General features: G+C 40.6%; 1 pseudogene; it reads right to left on the bottom strand.

Moving 5' to 3' along the window:
* Nucleotides 1-15,238: 15,238 nt before the first annotated feature.
* On the bottom strand, nucleotides 15,239-15,709 carry LOC132226188 (large ribosomal subunit protein uL24-like; annotated as a pseudogene).
* Nucleotides 15,710-16,125: the final 416 nt, after the last annotated feature.

Genomic DNA, 16,125 nt, shown 5'->3' with positions numbered 1-16,125 from the left:
AAAAGGCTTAAAAGTCTATCATGGCAGGGAACCTTCCTCCATGATGACCAGGTACAGGTTACCTTTTCTCTGAGATTGCTTTCTTCCCACACATTGCAAATGACTTGGGAAAATAGATGGAGATATAAGAAGTGAAAATAAGAAAGGGTTAAAAAAAGAATGAAATCTATACTTCAAGTGGAGAAAATTATTTTAGCTGACTCTAAAAATATGCTTCATTTGGAGAGACACATTTTTAAAAATCTTCTTACTAGAATAGCATAAGTAAAAAGTAAATAATATATTAAATAGCTATTAATAAGAAACAGAAAAAATATTAATTATATGGTGGATATAATTGGCTATGTATTAATGGGATATAAATGCATTTTCCCTTTAAGAGAAGGCTAATTATCATAAAATAGATGGGTGGGTAATGCCATCCTAAAGTGCCTGCTACCACATTGTGGTTCAAAACTTATTCTTTTTTTTTTTTTTGGTGCCCTTGACTGGGATCGAACCTGGGACCCTTCAGTCCACAGGCCAACGCTCTATCCACTGAGCCAAACCAGTCAGGGCTCAAAACTTATTCTTTATGTATTTGTGGTATATAAAGCCTTTTTGCATGATTGTTGTCCTTCTAACACCAGTATCATTCGGGGTTTTTGTGAATGTCTGTGTTTTGGCCTTTACAGTATTTCTCTCTCTCTCTCTCTCTCTCTCTCTCTCTCTCTCTCTCTCTCTCTCCCCCGCCCCCCCCCCCCCGTGTGTGTGTGTTAACATTCTAGACTTTTTTTGGGAGTTACTCCCTCCCACATTCATGTATTATAGATAAGTCACCTCATATTAGCTCCAAGGGTGGGCATGTGTCCCAGGCAATGCCAATCAGAGCATCCCACTATTCTAGCCCATAGGTTGGTTCAGTGATGGATACATGACTCATTCAGAACCAATGAGACTGAAATCTGGAACTTTTCTGAGAACCACTGGGAGAAGGTCTTATCTCTTCAGTATCAAGTTTGGGCAATCTGAGCCTGCCAGTGACGGTGAACCTCGTGGAGAAAGTCAGCCTGATGCCAGATTCAACAAAGGATAGGAGAGCTGAGAGGTGATGAAAAAGATTCTTGACATTTTTGAGGTCATGGATGCAGATCCAATCAGACTGAAGGCCCTGATCCTTCATTTGTTAGCACCAATAAATTCCTTTATTTTACTTGAGTCTGTTTCAGTTGGGGTTTAATGTCACTTGCAACCTAAAGAATCCTGACTAATAAAGTGTTTGACAATGGTCATTTGTCTATAATATAAAGCAATATTTATTTAAAAGGTAATTATTTTGTGATAGTATGAACATCTGCCAAATGAACTCCTTCAATGTCTCAGAATTGGATCATTCAAGTATTTTTCCTTAATCATGAAAGGGTAGTGATGACTGCCATTATGGAGCACCCCTACCACAGACTGTTTGTAAATTCTCTTTTCTTATTGTTGACATTTAAAAAAAATATATACATTTTTATTGATTTCAGAGAGGAAGGGAGAGGGAGAGATAGAAACATCAAAAATGATGAGAAAGAATCATCCATCCGCTGCCTCCTGCATGCTCTCCACAGGGGATCAGGCCTGCAACCTGGGCATGTGCCTGGAATCGAACCGTGGCCTCCTGGTCATAGGTAAATACTCAACCACTGAACCACACCAGCTGGGCTATTGTTGACATTATTACAGATGTCCCCTATTTTGCCCTCACACACTCACATTTCTCCTCCACCCAGCCCCAGGCCTTCACCACACTATGGTCTGTGTCCTTGGTCTATGCACACATGCATATAAGTTCTTTGGTTAATCTCTTCCCATCTCCCTCCCCTGTAAGATCTGTCAGTCTATTCCACGCATCCATGCCTCTGGACCTATTTTATTCATCAGTTTATTTTGTTGATTAGATTCCACATACAAGTGAGATCATGTGATATTTGTCTTTATCTGGCTTATTTCACTTAGCGTAATAATCTCCAGGTGCATCCATGCTGTTGCAAAGGATAAGAAACCCTTCTTTTTTAAAAAGGATATTTTTATTTATTTCAGAGAGGAAGGGAGAGGGAGGCAGAGATAGAAATATCAACGATGAGAGAGAATCATTGATTGGCTGCCTCCTGCACGCCCCACACTGGGGAATGAGCCTGCACCCCAGGCATGTGCCCTTGATCGGAATCAAACCTGGGACCCTTCAGTCCTCAGGCTGATGCTCTATCCACTGAGCCAAACCAATGAGGGCGAGACTCTTTTTTTTTTTCATAGCCACATATTATTCCACTGTGTAAATGTACCACAGCGTTTTCTTTATCCCCTCATCTACTGATGGGCACTTGGGCTGTTTCCAAATCTTAGCTATTGTAAATAATGCTGCTATGAACATAGGGGTGCATATATTCTTTCTGATTGGTGTTTTGGGATTCTTAGGATATATTCCCAGAAGTGGGATCACTGAGTCAGTTCCATTTTTAATTTTTTGAGGAAGCTCCATACTGTTTTCCATAATGGCTGTACCAGTCTGCATTCCCACCAGCAGTGTACTAGGGTTCCCTTTTCTCCACATCCTCACCAGCACTTGTTGTTCGTTGATTTTTGATGGTAACCATTCTGGCAGGTGTGAGGTGATATTCACTGTAGTTTCAATTATCTCTTCAATGATTAGTGACATTGAGCATTTTTTCATATGTCTACTTGCCATCTGTTATGTCCTCATTGGAGAAGTCTCTATTCAGGTCCTTGACCCATTTTTCAATTGAATTGTTTGTCTTTCTTTTGTTGAGCTATATGAGTAGTTTATATATTTTGGAAATTAACCCCTTAGCAGGTGTATAATTGGCAAATATGTTCTTCCCATAGCGTGGGTTCCCCTTTCATGTTGGTGATGGTTTCTTTTGCTGTGCAAATTATCTTTAAATTTTGTCAGTGCCTTTACGATGCATGTCTAGCATGAATCGCTTTGAATGGCTATTTTAATGATTGATGGCAGCCTCATATTCCGTGACACAAAGATTGATGGTTGCATCCCACCCCCAAGTCAGTGCATTCCTCCGCAGGCCTCACTGGAGGGTTATGATCAGTGTAGAATAACTCTCCTAACAAATCGTGGACTTGGGATGTGTACACCTACGTTAACATCTTTTTGTCTTTAATTTAGATTATTTTATCTCAGGATGAGAGAAAGAAAGAATGACTTTAGCCTACAGCTTCTCTGTGCTGGTGACAGGAATCCAGGAGGAGCAGGGCAATTTTCTCTGTGGCTGGTGGCAGGGTCCCTTGCCTCAGAATCTGAAGGAATGACAAATGAAAGGAGCCTCTCCCTCCCTGTGAGCTTTAGAAGTCAGAAACGACATTCCTTTTCTGGAGCGTGATGCTTTTGCAAATGTGATTTTACACTCTCTGAAAACTATGGTTTCTTTATCCAATAGTGTATTTGGGGAGGTCAGAATCATCTGGATAACTTTTTCAAATACGTACACACACACACACACACACACACACACACACACACACCTCACTCACTTTTTAATTTGCAAATTTGATTTAAAAATTGACTGTGAAATAAATCCAGAGACATAGAAGCATCAAACAGACAGTCAAACCTCAGAGGGAAGGGCGGTGGGCAGTAAGAGATCAACCAAAGGACTTGTATCCATGCATATGAGCATGACCAATGGACACAGACAATAGGGGAGTGGGGGCATGTGCTGGGGGGTGGGAGAGGCCGGGGAGAGGTCAATGGATGAAAAAAGAGACATCTATAAAACTTTTAACAATTAAGAATTTTAAAAATAATAATTTTAAAAGAATTTTAAAAGTATGTGGACTTAAAAAAAAATTGACCATGAAGACAAAATTACTTTGGGAAGTTCATTGATGGTATGAAGTGATTATCAGTTTCTCTGCCTTTGTTTTGTTATTAGCATAAATGTTAGACAAGGCAAAAGAATCCTGTTAGATTTGCTATGGGCATGAATTTAAGTAGAAAGAAAAATATTGATTGTTATGTTACCTTTATTTTCAGTCTGCTGTTGCTGCATAGTATGGTGTATTTTTATGTATCATTTGATTATGCATATTAACTCATAATAAGGCTATGCTTTTTTGAACTTGCTCTAGAAATTAAAAAATTAAGGAAGGCGTTTGTTTTAGACAAGGTAAGAAATGCATAAAAATCCTGGTAAATTAATTTAGTATTATCTTTTATATAGATTTTATATCGTTTCTCCATTTTATTCTTAGCCTAGGTGATAGATCATGATAATAGAAACACATTATAAAATACTTAAATGGCCCAGCTGGTGTGGCTCAGTTGTTGAGCATCCATCTGTGAACCAGTAGGTCATGGTTCCATTCCTGGTCATTTCACCAGTGGCTTTCCTACATGTTTGGGTTATTTCTTTAAAAAAAAAAAAATATATATATATATATATATAATTGTTGATAGTATTATAGATATCTCCTATTTCCCTCCCCCCTCCCCTTTCCTCCCCTCCTCTCAGCCTCTTTCCAGTCCCCTCCCCAAGGTCAATGACCTATCTTTTTGCAATGTGTCATCACATTTTTTAAAAAAATCTTCATTCCAATAGCGGTTGATCCAGATTTATGGGGCCTGAAGCTTATGCAGTTTGGTAGGGGAATCCTCCTTAAGAAAAAGAACACAAAATCACAAATATAAAATTATCTATGAAAGCTAATATTTCTTTAGTACAAGAAAAGAAATAATAACAAATTGCAATTTTTAAAAAGTGACATGCCCTGGCCAGTGTTGCTCAGTGGTAGAGTGTTGGTCCTACGCACCTAAGGGTCGTGGGTTCTAACCCTGGTCAAGGGCTTATACCTGAGTTGCAGGCTTGTACAATCTCTCCCCCCGCTCCCCTTCTCCCTCCTTTCCTTCCACTCTCTCTAAAAATTCAATGGAAAAAATATCCTCTGGTGAGGATTAACAAAAAAAAGTGGCAAATATCACAAACCTATAAAAATATTATTTTTATTAATTGATTTCCTGACATGCCTCTATAATTTCCCCCCTGTATTTTTGGCTGTATACCCATTGATTGCCTCTTCATATAACAATGGTTTTGCTAGGTCACTTTCTGTGGAAAAAGTAGAAAAGTAATTCAGTCTTGCCTCTAGAATGTTTCTCCTGACCTACCCACATCTTTCCAGTGCTGGCCGCTTTAGCAACACATACTTATTGTGAGATCTCTGACTCGATGCCTTTGTTATAGCGCTGGTAACAACGAGCTTGGCACAAGGAGCAGTCAGAGTATTTCCGGAAGCCACTCCTGCTCTAGAATGGCTAACAATGGTTCACCTGTGCGCAGAAGTGATGAGACCCACAAACACATATCCCAAACCCATCAATTACCAACTCTGCTTTCCTTACCCAACTCCCCAAAGTGCCTGTGGCCACTGCAAATAGACTAATCAGTCATAAGGGAAAGTGTGACAGAAGTTGGAATAGGAAAAAACAATGGTCTTACACAATAATAATTAAAATATCCAACTGTTCCAAATTTCACAAAATTCATTGACCAGGTGAAGACCATGATAGTAGGGCCTTTCCAGTGCCTTGGAGGGGGCCATGGCATGGGAAGGGCCCCAAGGCTGCAGTCTGCCTTTTACCCAGTGAAGCCAAAAGAGAAAAATCACTGTTTCCCCAACCCTCAAATGGAAATGAGGGTAACAGAGACTGCTGGCAGAGCATATCATCAAATATCAAGGTTTATTTTATCTTATTAAAAAAATAGCTCTTTGTAATTCCCAGTAGATGTGAAGAGGAAGAGGGTGGGTAAAAGAAAGAACATTGCACAAATATATGACTTAAAAGACTACGGATTCCGGAGGGAAAGGTGCCTTGTAAATAAGGAAATGATTAGAAAAATATTTTCTTCTTCTCACAAGTTTATATGACTTTGGTCTAGGGATTAGAAACTGGCAAAGCATTGGTAATATTCAACCTGAAAGTAGGTTTTATTTGCTCTATAAAGTGTCTTTAATGAAAGACAGACACATACAAACCAACACAAACAAATTCGACTTCAAACGACAGCACTTCACCTCTCTATGGTAGCATTCAGCTGGCGTGGGTAGTGAGCCCCAGGATGTCAGAGTCCTCAGCACTTACACAATCACACAGAAGTTTTTATTTCAACTCACTTTATTTCTAGTTCTTGCTTAGGCCTGACTGTATGGTCTTTATCCTTCAGGGAATTTGTGTTTGATCTAACAAGCATGCCTACATTTCACACCTGTGAGGAGACCAGGAAGGACCCAGTTTTATTTGGAGGAGCCAGGTGTGTTAGAGATGGCATCACAAGACAAGGAGAGACTGTTATTGGGGGGAGGGCATGTTAATTGTACTGGTAACAAGTTACCTCCGGAGACATTATCCCAGACGGAGTGAGTCCGACTTGGGAAAACTATGGCTACAGGGAGAGTAAAGAGGTGCTATTGGGGTGGGAGACGCGCAGTGTCCATAACTGGGTTCAGGGTATGGGTGTTGTCGTTTTTTTAAAGTAAGGAGAGAGTCACATGGGGACAGCTAGAAAAAGGAAGGGCTTTGGGAGAAAGATGCAAATCTGAAGACCAAAGAAGCATTTTAGAAACAGTGGGGAAATCCAAAGAGGACCACAGTGAACATTTAAATGATCAGATCCTTCCCCCGTGGGGCTCTCAAGAGGCATTTTGGGTGTCTTTCTGCTGGTGTGTAATTGTATCCAGTTACCCCCCACATGGAGGAAACCATGGACGTCCATTCCATCCTGTGTGGGGGTGTAGTGGATTCTGAAGGTACTGGGCAATAAGGAGAGGGTGAACCTAGCCGATCTGCTGATTCAACAGCACCTGCAGAGGAAGAGAAACTTCCAGCGGGAGGAACCGTGCCCAGAAGGGCCCAGCATGACAGCAGCTAAGTGAGTACTGCCCAAACTAGAGCTGAGAGATTTGCAGAGAACAGATGATTTCGTCAAGTTCATGGCAAATGTGCCAAGTTAAAAGGCTTGCAAATCCCAGTTCCTGGCACAAAGAAAGTACCTAAAAATTTTAGCCCTTCTTGTCATTTTTATTACACTTGACTCTTGAACAACATGGGTTTGAATGTGCGGGTCCACTTATTTTTTTTGCTAGGGTACTAATTTATCATTCTGAAAATTAAAAATAAAGGTATGTATCTTGCCTTTCTTATATGCATTATATTTTAGAGTAGACAAATACTAGTAGTTAATGAGGAAAAAGCTTATTTTTTTATTTTAAATTTTTAAAAATATATCATTCATTGTTGATAGTATCAATAATAAAAAATTGTGTGGATCCACTTATATGTGGGGTTTTTTTCTTCAATAAACAAGTAGAATAATAGAAACATAGTTTCTCTTTTAATTTGAATAACTTTTTTCTGTAGCTTATTTTATTGTAAGAATATAGTATATAATACATATAACATACAAAATATGTGTTCATCAACTGTTTATATCAGTGATGGCGAACCTTTTGAGCTTGGCGTGTCAGCATTTTGAAAAACCCTAACTTAACTCTGGTGCCGTGTCACATATAGAAATTTTTTGATATTTGCAACCATAGTAAAACAAAGATTTATATTTTTGATATTTATTTTATATATTTAATTGCCATTTAACAAAGAAAAATCAACCAAAAAAATGAGTTTGCGTGTCATAGGTTCGCCATCACTGGTTTATATTATCGTTAAGACTTCCAGTCAACAGTGGGCTATCAGTGGTTAAGTTTGTGGAGAGTCAAAAGTTAAAAGTGAATTTTCAACTGCATGGTGAGTGGTCAGCACCCTAATGTTATCAGTTCTTGTCTTCTTGAAGGAAAGATTTCAATCAAGAGACGAAGTACAGTAAGGTGAGCAAGAATTTACTGGCTGCAGCAAAAGCACTCAGGACAGTGAAACAAGGAAGGGCTTAGCATAGAAGAAGCAACAGGAGAGCCTAGGCTGGGCTGCCTTAGCTCACTGGGAAGTCAGAGAAAAGGGGACCTTGGAGAAAGGATCAGGGGGTTAGCCTGGGATGAGCTGCTGCTGCCCATTGCTCCCCTGGCTGCAAGTCTGATGGGGACCCTTAGAGTTTAGGAGACACGTGCCTGTAGGGGAAGGAGAGGGGAAAGGAGAGGAAAGGTTGTGCTCCCAGAGGAAGACCATAGGTGAGGTCCTTCATCCTGAGGCTATTTCTCACTTGAAGGCAAGAATCTTAGCAGATTGCCCTCACTGGTTTGGCTCGGTGGATGGAGCTTCAGCCTGTGGACGTGTGCTGGGCCAGCACAGCCAAGGGTTCTGTGAGCGGCGGGGGGGGGGGGGGGGGGGGGGGGGGGGGGCGGGAGGCGAAGGATGTAGAAAAGACAGACCAAGAGAATAAGCTGGGTCTAGGTGGATCTTCCTGTGCCTGGCTGAGGCCACAGAGAGAAATCCAGAGGCAAGCTGAGCCTTTATTTTATAGTCAGAGGTAAACAAGGTAGTGGTCACCATAGTGACAATATTCTTGTGAGTTTCACTAGTTTTGGCAGCACTTGCTGCACCTCCCACAGCCCATTAGCTACCCAGATAAGATCTAGGGAGTGTCATAAGGTCAAGCCTAATTATGCTAAGAGGGCTGTGCCCTCCAAGCTGGGACGTGTTTGTGGCTTTGCCAACAGGTCAGTCTGGGGCTTAACCCTATAGCCGCTCCCTACATGGATGGAAGGGTTCTGGGTTCGATTCTGGTCAAGGGTACATGCCCAGGTTGAGGGCTTGATCCCCAGTCGGGGGGGGGGGGGGCGTGCAGAAGGCAGCCTATCAATGATTCTCTCTCATCATTGATGTTTCTATCTCTCCCTCTCCCTTTCTCTCTGAAATCAATAAAAATATATTTAATAATAATAAAAAAAGAAGCTTAGCAGAGGTCCCAGGGGAGGATCTGTGAGAGCGCACTGAGCACCGGGGCAGCTCCTGCATTGAACGTCTGCCCCCTTGTGGTCAGTGCACATCATAGCGACTGGTCGTTCCACCATTCTGTCGATTTGCATGTTAGGGTTTTATTATATAGGATGTTTGCATGTGTAAAAATTCTTGCCGCACACTGTTGCAAACCACTGGTCCAGAGGCCGAGGCAGGGGTTCCGTGAGGAGAGAGTTTTGCTGCTTTCCCACACTTCACTATGGGAAGGCAAAGGACTAACCATTCATTGAGCAGGTATCATTTATTCTTCACAGTTGCCCTGAGAGGTTCCTGTTTCTCATCCAAGCAAGTTAGAGTTGAGGGTGATAAGGTTCAGAGAATGTAAGTAAATTGCTGGAGGTTCCCCAGAGCAGTAGGGAGATGGCTCTGAAGCCAGCATCTTCTGTAAGCTAACAGCACCTAAATGTCAAGCATTCCCTGCAGTGTCCGCCTCTGAAACTTTGTTATATCTGAATACCATACTAATAAGACATCCCTTAAATCAACTCACTTTTTAAATTTAAAATACTTATCTAGAAAGGAAACTACCATAAATAAAAATCCAGTGTCAGTGGCCATAACCAGAAAGTAACTATAGACGTCTCCATGGGCAAAATGTTTGTCCTTTGCCACATCTTGAGCTGATTTCCACCTATTTGTGATTTTTATTTTTAATTTTTTATTGATTTCAGAGAGGAAAGGATAGGGAGAGAGATATAGAAACATCAATGAAGAGAGAGCATCATTGATCGGCTGCCTCCTGCACACCCCACACTGGAGATCAAGCCCGCAACCCAGGCATGTGCCCTGACTGGGAATGAAAGCGTGACCTCCTGGTTCATAGGTTGGTGCTCAACCATTGAGCTACATCAGCCAGGCTTGCTGTGATTTTTAAAAGCCTTTTCTTTCTGTCTCTGGTGGCCTTAAGAGATCTTGGTGAACCCTCACTTCCCACCCTGCCCCAATCCTTCTCTCTGAGAACTGAAGGCTGCTTATCAAATGGATTTGAAGGCTGTATGCCCTTAAGCTTGGCCTGAGAGAAGCCCCTTCCCCACCCACCTCCAGGAATATACTACGCATCCTCTTGTGTATAATTGATAAGCAAGCACACTCGGGGAAACTCCAAAACAAGCTGCTTCCTAAAACTCCATTAAACACACACACACACACACACACACACACACACACACACACACACACACAAACTAAACCCCAGTTCTGCTCAGATCAAAATTCAAACAGTGTGCTTCTGAGGCATAGGAATTGCCCTCGTCATCAGTAATGACTTGGGAAAAACACGGAGAGCTAATGTATCCTTTTCAGTAGATAGCATTGCTCCTCTAAAGGTCTCCACACTGACATTTATTTATTTTTAGGGCCCTGTGGCCAGCAAACCCGACTGGGCCATGATTGTTCTATTCATTTATGCTCTGTGTAGTGTCGAAGGCCATTGCTACAGTTGAATCAATTGTGTCATGAACAAAACTAGTAGTTACAGTCACCAACACAAATGGGTTCATGGTGCCTTGAGCTTTTAATTTTTGTACGCAGTCATCTCTCTCTCTCTAGTTCCATTCAGAATCTGAAAGGAAACAGCCTTTGTAGCTGCAATGAATTTTTTGGGGAACATGACTTGTTAAATGTTGATTCTCTGACTGAAAACCTTTTTGAGTGATGACATTTTGCTTGCTAGCTAGAGTCTGTTCCACTTGGATATGCAGGTTTCTAATCCCCGTTCTATGTGCATATGCCCTTATTTAAGAGTAGTTGAATTGCACCCTGGTGGAATCTACCCTTCAGGATGAAACCGGGCAACCAGTGGGTCCCAGATGCCTGTCACTACTTGAACCAACTCAGCAGAGACAGGGTTGGATCATATATGAGCATTTATCCCAATATTGTAGGTTATATGGGAGAGCAGCAGGTCATCCACAAAAATCTGCTCTGCAACCCCCCGCCCCGTAAACCAGCTGTTTATATAAGGACTAGAGGCCCGGTGCACAAAAATTTGTGCACTGGCAGGGAGGGGGGGGGGGTCCCCTCAGCCCAACCTGTGCCCTCTCACAGTCTGGGATCCCTCGGGAGATAACCACCTGCTGGCTTAGGCCTGCTCCCCCAGTTGCAGATTGCAGGCCCAGATCTAGAGCTGGGTCGGGCGGCACCTCAGATAGTGCAGCCACCCGCCCCACCCGCCCCGCCACACACACGGCAGGCCCGGATCCCATGCTGTGGCAGGGCAGTGGCTGGGATTTGCCTTCAGTATGCAAATTAGCCGCCATCTTTGTTGGCGGTTAATTTGCATATCATGCTAATTAGCCAATGGGAGGCATAGTGAAGGTATGGTCAATTACCATGTTTGTCTATTATTAGATAGGATTACAGGGGGACATAGGTGTTACTGGCATGGGGAAGTAGGTAATGTGGGCTGGGGTGGGACTCCATTGTTTGGGCAACAAAGTTGTTAATCTTCCCATGATAATAGGTAGTTTGTGAATGAGAATGGACCACATTCCAAGATTAACTCCCAGGTCTAAGGTTGACTCCCAGGAAACACAAGGAAATCATGCTTAACAGAGTATGATTAATATCTCCCATAACCATAGCTACTCCCCAATATTCTATTTTTGCCCCTAACAAGGACAGCCAAATGTCCAAGTTTCTTGTGTTTTGTATAGCACCATTTCTCTTTTCTTCTTAATCTTGTTAGGGTTAAATAAAAAGATACTTTGCAAGTGAAAAGAGAACCAGGGGGGTGTTTAAGGGGGGCGTGGAATTATCTATAATACTATCAACAATAAAAAATATACATTAAAAAAAATAAAAGAGAACCAGGAAACAAGGAGAATAAGACCCTGAATAAAATATAGCTCCAGCAGCCCTAGCCAGTTTGGCTCAGTGGATAGAGTGTCGGCCTGTGGACTGAAGGGTCCCAGGTTTGATTCCAGTCAAGGGCACATGCTTGGGTTGTGGGCTCAATCCCCAGTGGTGGTGTGAGGCAGCCGATCAGTGATTCTCTCTCATCATTGATGTTTCAGTCTCTCCCTCCCTCCCCCTTTGTCTCTGAAATCAATACTATATATATATCTCCAACATATATATAGGGTGTGGTTACATTTGTAGGTTGAGAGCTCCCTATGTATATGTTATGTTATATATATATGTATTTATTTATTTTTTTACTGGTTTTCTCTTGTTGTTAATGCACTAACACCTGATCTGCTGATCATTAGCTGACCCATGTGAAAATTAATTTACATTTATCCCTATTCAGGCAAGCTCTAGGTAGGAAAGTAAGTCTTTTAATTTTGTAATTTTTTTTTTTAATTTCAGAGGAAGGAGAGGGAGAGAGAGATAGAAACATCAATGATGAAAGGGAATCATTGATCGGCTGCCTCCTGCATGCCCCCTACTGAGGATCGAGCCCACCACCCAGGCATGTGTCCTTGGCCGGACTCGAACCTGGGACCTTTCAGTCTGCAGGCCGACACTCTATCCACTGAGCCAAACCGACTAGGGTGAAAAGTAAGTCTTAACATTATTATCTAGAACCCTTCACCATGATAATATTTTTTTATCTCAGTTCTTTTTTCTTTTTTGATATTTCAATAAAAACAATTTTAAATATAATAATGTTGCATGTAATAAACATTAATATTTCAAGACAAATTATTTTAAATATAATAATATTACATGCAGTATATCTCAGTTCTTAACGATGATGGTGGACAAAAGCCTTTAAAGGAAAGGGATGCACCCTAGTTGGTTTGGCTCAGTGGTTAGAGCATCAGCCCATGGACTGAAGGAGCCCAGGTTCAGTTCTGGCCCAGGGCACATGCCTCAGCTGCAGGCTCATTGGGACATGACTGGGAGGCTCTCTCACATGGATGTTTCTCTCTCCCTCTCTCTGTCTCTCCCCCTCCCTTCACTCACTCTAAAAATTAATGGAAAAATATGCTTAGATGAGGATTAACAACAACAACAAGGGATGCTGGTTTTTCTTAGTTATTTTGGGTGGAGGTATAACTTTCTATAGTAATCATTAATTATTTTGCAAAGGCATGATCTTTGCTTGTCAGCCTTGACTTCTAAACAGAAGGCCTATTAGTCTTCGTCGTCTCCAAATTAATAATGCAGATGTCCAAAGCAATGACATTATTCCAACTCAATTTCCATTTTTATTATATTGAAACTGCTTTATATACTTTCCAAAAGAATTTTTCAAATTAGAATTCTGGAAAATAACTAAAACAAAAATAAAAGCAAGAATAATTATTAGCTGTTCTCTGATAAGTAAAAGGGATATTTATGCCTGTTATCATTTTTGTGTTTTTTCTATCGTACTGCTTATCAAATTATGTACAATAAAATATCAGTGCACAATAGAATTTCTGATTAATAAAAACAAAGTTTACTTTCAGAGGTTCTTATAACCGAGGCCAGTGATTTTTAACCTTTTTCATCTTGTGGCACACATAAACTAATTACTAAAATTCTAACATACAAAAATAGATTTAATTTTTATTAATTCACACCAGATGGCTATTTTGTTGGCTGTTGTCATTATTTTTATTTGATAATCTAAGGGAAAAGCTGTCAGATGTTGCATTTTTTAAAAAATCTCATGGCACATGGGTTGAAAATCCCTGACTAGGCCATAAAGCTAGGCCTTTTGCCTGGCCAGATTATACAATCATTCATTTACCTTTTGTGAACTCCTGTTACAATTACAGTTAAGTATATATGTTGCTATTTATATAAGCTCTTTCTTCCGTATTTGACTGTGGGTTGCCTGAAGAACTTTCTGTCATGTTCACCACCATATTTTGCATACCTGTATGATTATAGGCCCTGGCACACAGCAGGCCTCATAAATACTATTGCTAACATTGGGTAAACAAATGATATCACCAGGCACCTGAGATAAGTTCACAGTGATAGCTGAGCAATGAATTTAGCAAAGGTTTCTTGGCAGTTAAGGTCCAAGTTAAACATATTGGGCTTTTGTTCTAACTAAAAATAGCATGCACATGAAAAGATAGTTTTCCTCGAACAGAACTCAGAGACACCAAGTAGCAGAAATAACCACATATGTGTTTTTGTAGAACAACCAAAAGCTATTCGGATGAATTATTTCACAAAATTCCCCAAAAGTTAATATGACATTTAACTAACAGGAAATTATTTTATAGATAGCAGACTGCATGGCCAAAGTACACTGACATCAGGTAACCAAGACAAAATATAGTTTGGTGTTTAATTGTTCAAATTTTGGAGTCAGAAAAATCTGGGTTTGTGTGCTGTCTATACCCTATAGAAGCTGGTGATCTGGGCAATTTACTCACTCTCTCTGAGCCTCAGCTTTTAATCTGTACAATGTAACACTAATCTCTATGCCGACATCAACCAATCAATGGATCTGACAGTTTCGTAGGACAACTTTTGCTACCAGAAGTGGTGAGGTCAACAATAAGGAGTGCTCATTTCCCTGTTTTTTAATAGCAGAAAAGCATTTATTCTAATCACCTTTTAGTCATTAAAATGAAATGTATCTATGACATAGTTTTATCCCTAGTTGAATTCTCAGGGTGATGGACTAAAGCATTCAAGTGATAATCAAGGGATAACTGTTTCTGAAACTTGCAAAAAAGCTGACATAGTTTGATCTACAATTTTGGGGTGAGAGCAGATCACACCTTGACTCCATCTAGGCTTTACCTACATGGTTCATTAGAGTAAATAGTTAATCAATTTTATTTCCTATCCTGCAATTAGGACAGGAAATTGAATATTCTAATGCTTAGAGATTTTGCTAGGGTTTTTCTTTAGATGTAAATGATGGATTAGATTATTAGAGTTTAAGCTGTCTTATTCAGTGTCCGCCAGCCATATATGGCCATCTAAATTGAAACTAATTAAAATTTAATTTAAGTGTCAGTTTCTCAATCACAATAGTCACATTTCAACACGTGGCTAATGGCTACCAACCATACCGAACAGCGCAGATCCAGAATGTTTCAATCACTGCAGAAAGTTGGATTGGAGTGTACTGTTTGGGAATGACTAAAATTACTAGCTGTCAATTGGGATGGTTCCTCAACCTTACAAAACACCGAGATCATTCCAAGGTGGTAGAATTGAGGGAAGTAATTTGTCCAACTATCAGAGGAAATTTGTACTTTTGTAATTCCTCTTGTAAATGTCATCCCGTAAAATAATTCTGTCCTGTCAGCTAAGAACCGTTTCTTTTTTTTTTTTCATTTTAAGTTTTTAATGAAAGTTGTATATAATATTACTTTATTCCCGCATCTTCTCAATTGTTCCTTCCTTGTATTTTCCCTTTCCTTTCCTACTTGGTGAGATTGGGGTTTCCGTTCACGAATCTTTTTGTGGACTTTGTCCAGCTGTAGTCTAGTGATAACCACCTTGCTGGGGCGAATGCCCACATGAACAGTTGTCCCATTAGCTTTCTCCCATTGCACTCGTTCAATATAGATGACATATTTCTTCCTGTAAACCTGGACTACTTTGCTGCCTTTTGTAATGTCCCCAAACAACCTGAACTTCATCATCCTGTAGGCTGGGCATGGATCGAACGTTGTACTTCTGTCTCAGCTCTTTGGAAAGAGAAGACACAACCTTCCCTCGAATGTGGGAAGGTGCATTGAGATGCCTTTCACAGTTCTTGCTCCGGTCAGAGGTCACAAAAGGATTGAACTTCATTTTGACCGATGCTGCTTCTACCATGGCCACAAAAGGGAAGAGGAAGAACAGTTTCTCGTGTCAAAAACAATGCTCTGTTACCAGGGTGTCTACCACGCACAGGTTTTCTCATTAAACCTACACAATAATACCTGCCATGAGGGAGTATTATTATTTTCAAAATGCAGATGAGTAAAGCTCAAGTATGAATTTACTTGTCCCAAATCATTTGGTTAGCAAGAGGATGATAGGAATTTAACCCTATGTTGTCCAACTCCAAAGCCCTATGCACTGTTCACCATACTTTACAGCTTTTCTATTAGAGAAAATCATAATAGTGCTCCCTGTGTATGAGCCACTTTAGATTATTGACCCAGTCTCTCACACTTCATAACTGTGTGACCTTGAGCAAACAATTTAACATCTTTTTTGTTTTTATTAATCCTCACTTGAGGATATTGTCCCATTGATTTTTAGAGAGA

Source organism: Myotis daubentonii, chromosome 2 (genome assembly GCF_963259705.1).
Source record: "Myotis daubentonii chromosome 2, mMyoDau2.1, whole genome shotgun sequence".
NCBI lineage: Eukaryota > Metazoa > Chordata > Mammalia > Chiroptera > Vespertilionidae > Myotis > Myotis daubentonii.
Note: the sequence above shows the minus strand (reverse complement) of the source record. Positions and strands in the feature narration are given on the sequence as shown.